The sequence below is a fragment of the Lethenteron reissneri genome, unplaced genomic scaffold, assembly GCF_015708825.2.
Source record: "Lethenteron reissneri isolate LAM-NWPU_2019-01 unplaced genomic scaffold, ASM1570882v1 scaffold_115, whole genome shotgun sequence".
Lineage (NCBI taxonomy): Eukaryota > Metazoa > Chordata > Hyperoartia > Petromyzontiformes > Petromyzontidae > Lethenteron > Lethenteron reissneri.
The window spans coordinates 1661329-1665317 of NW_026890838.1; positions in this window are offsets into that span (position 1 = coordinate 1661329).

The window sequence follows — 3989 nt, forward strand, 5'->3', positions numbered from 1 at the left end:
AGGGGTGCCTGTCGGATTTGTACTGTGAACCTCTGCAATAAATAGAATGCGCTACCATAATCAACGTTTTTGGGTTTAGATCGCGTTTATTTATAAATGTGTCGTAACCCTCCACCACCCGACACGGCCAATCAGTAAAAATGTGTCACGTTGACAAAGACAAATAGTTCACTGCTTTAGCCCACCGGTGTGTTGAAGCTACAACATTTACACACCGGTGGGCTAAAGCAGTGAACTATTTGTCTTTGTCAACGTGACACATTTTTACAGATTGGCCGTGTCGGGTGGTGGAGGGTTACGACACATTTATAAATAAACGCGATCTAAACCCAAAAACGTTGATTATGAATAACATTGGTCGCGAAAGCCTACGTGTTAAACTGAATGCGCTACCACTTGGCTTCCCTCAATCTGAGTGTTGGCATGCCAGCCTGAATGTTTCTAACCGGAACAGATGTTCCATTTAGAGGGGTGTTGTATGTGTCGTATTATGAAATTTTGATCAAAATAATACAAATGAATAATTTTCCGAAAAATGTGTAAATTACATGAATTATGTTAATGTGTGTAATACAATGCATAAATTATGGTAATCACGGAGATAATCGTAGTAATTTATGCGAATGCTTGCGATTATGTTAATGTGTGCAGTTATGATAATTAGGCTTAGCTTCGTTATCCAGAGTTGTATCAATCGGGATAAAACGATTATCTTTGATTAAACATTTACTGATTATCTTAGTGTGTTTATGTTATGTTAGGTCTCCAAATTCATATCTCATCGCAGGTAACAGTTCTTATGAATAAGACAGTTTTGCATGGACTGGGAACGAAGCACTCGAACACTTGGTGTTAAGCAATTTCTAAACAAACATATGACACTCTTATATGCAAAGGCAAAAGTATGCGTCAATAGATTCATCGGCAAGATTATGCAATTAACGAAAATAAATGACTAAAACATTTCTTATTCATGTAACTCGACGGCAGCAACTGCTTTGCACGATCAGTTGATATTGAACGCACCACCTTGAAATGGCAACCCTTTTTGAAACAAAATATAACTTTTTGAAAGTCTTATTCGTGTGCGTGTTGTGTGTGCGTTGTCCCCTTGTAAAATTTATATTTTAAGCAGAGGCAGGGCGCTGTGTCGGAGCTTGTGGGGTGGGGGAGGGGAGATACAACCAGCGGCCAGAGAGGTTCCTCTCGCTTGGGCGTGGCCGCAGCGAGCCCGTTCTGCTTTCTCTCTCCACTGCTCGATTGAGCGGCGTTGGCACGATGCTCGCCATCGCGATGATTCCGTCGTCGGATACCGCGCAGCTCCTCCACGAGTCGGCACGACGCTCGGTGACGCCCGAGTCGTGCTGCTCGTGCGCTCTCTCTCTTCGCTGCTGGATGACGAGTTGGCACAACGCTCGCCGACATGGTGCGCGATAATTCCGTCGTCGCTGCTGGACGTCTTGTCTGTTCTCACTGGGTGTTGGTCAGTGTGTGTGTATCAAACACACGGAGCATTCGATGGCGCTCTCTCTCTCTCGCTTGGTGGCAGCTCCAGGCTTCTCCACTGCTGGATGATTGTTGAGTCGGCACGATGCTCGCCTTCGGGAGTACTTCTGCTGCTGTCCCTCTCTCCTTGATCGCTGCCAACTTCACACGGACACCCGCCCTTACTTCAGGCTGTGTTGACTCAGGCTCTGGACGACGCGGCTGTGCGCGCTCACCGGCTTGGAGCGCTCTGGCGATGAACGATGGCTCTTGTTGGTCATCCGCTGCTGCTCGTCCTTTTCGATGCTCACTTGGTCGACGCTTGGCGATTTCCGCCCTTTCTACAGGTTGATTGCTTGTTGTCACTCGTCACTCTCTCTTCTCCGTGCTTTCCTTTGTTCGTGCAGCTGCCAGCTTCACTCGCACTTAACCACACCTCGCCACTTCGTTCTGCGAGAAACGACACCGGCCGTCGGTGTCGGTGTTTGCTCCCTCACAACGCTCCGCCAGCCAGAGCACGGCTGAACCCAGCCTCGACCCAGGTTGAACTCAGATTTCTGCAACTCGAACGACCCCTCCTCGTTCCATCTCTCTTCGAGGCACGATTCGCCCCAGCTCCCCTGCGAGCCCCGTCGCAACGCTGCGTCGCAAGCCGAGTCCCGAGACTGAGCACGACTCGAACCAGACTGCACTCAGACTGTCACTCTAACGACCCCACGTCGTCCCATCTCTCCTCGAGGCACGACTCGCCCCAGCTCCCTTGCGAGCCCCGTCGCAACGCCGCGTCGCAAGCCGAGTTGCAAGACTGAGCGCGACTCGAACCAGACTGCTCTTCGTGATGTGCGCTTGTGCTTAAAACTCAAAACGTGAACACCCTCTCCTCTCTGCGCGTCTCTTGGTGACCCAGAGTGTGCTGTTTTACGTCAAGCCCATGTCTGTTTGTGTTTATAACCCAAAACGTAAAACAACCTCTCCTCTCTGCGAGAGAAAAACAAACAAGAAAACAGACCCCCCCTCTCGCGACCCTTTGAGTATTTATGGTGCCATCTGTCTGTGCCAGACCGTTGGAGACAAAGGTGGCTGAGGAGATTTTTTTTGCAATACATTTATGTGGTCCTGTGTGTTACATTTATTCTTGATATTTCTTATGAGTTCCCTCGGTCTTAGTATATCGTGGTTATTATTCGGTCTATGTTTAATGAATATTCGTAATGATCCTCGTTACATCATTATTTTGAGGGCTTTGCCAAGTTTGGTTATGCGTTTGTCTCCAGGGATTGGTGTTTATTCTGAGTTATATTTTAATGTCCTGAGGTTAAGTGTAACTAAGTTTCCACTTAAGCTTTCTGGAATTCGTATTCTTTAGTGTTTGGTAAGGTCATGTAGATAAAAACATACAATACAAATAATATATATGCGGTGAATACGAGTAATATAAGGGAATATCTAATAAAAAGCCCCTATTGTAGGCTGGTTGATTCTTTTGTTAATTTTCTACTTTTCGTTAAGGAAAACGTTAAAGAAAACGCGAGTTGCAACAGTTGTTTTTCTCTGCTCTGCACCTTATCCGTGCATCTCCAGACGTCTTGGGAAGGTTAGGCCATCGACCTTTTGTCCATCTGGATGTCTCTGACCTCTCTGTGCTCTGAAATCTTGACGTTTAATGGCCCTCCCCGTTTCACAGATTCCTGGTGTGCTTGTGAGTAGGGGCTGTTATCATTATTTAATTTAAAAAAAATATATAGATATAAAAAAAAACACAATAATTTTTTTTGCCTTATTCTTAATATTAAATTTTGGAAAACAGGGCATAGATACAACAGGGGTCCACGTTTCACATGCCTCTAGAAGGGAGGGCATTACTGTGGCTGAGAAGACACGAAGCACAGCAATGCACAGCTGATGAAAATGTCGCCCGACTGATTCGGATCGCCCACATACAGTGAAGACATACGCAGTGTGGACATGTATTGTGTACACACAATGTACACACACAGTGTGCCAACAGGGTGCACACACACCATGTACAGAGCGTACACACACTGTACATACACACAGAGCGTACACACACAGTGTACACAGTCTGCACATACGCAGACACATTAACAAGAACAACCGCCATTCGCCACTACGTGGCGGTGACGTCACCACTGCGCTTGTGCTAGGCTATGTGCATGTTTAGGCCACGTGAAGTGTCGAATAACCGCAGGCAGATCATAGGGCAGACTCAGGTGCCATGGGTCGACTGAGATAACTGGCCGCTGCACCACCTGTGCCTCCGACTGTGCCAACAGTGGACACACACATAGTGTATACACACAGTGTGTATACACACAATAATGTTCACGTTGTTGTCGTTGAGCTCACGCACCCAAGGAGTCAATGTTCAAGAGAAGGAGCAATGGAATAGGAATTTAAATAGACAAACTCTAACCCCGCCCTCTGACGTCATCACTTTGCATTACCTCATCGGCGTGAGACGCGAGGGGGCGGTGTAACCCGCA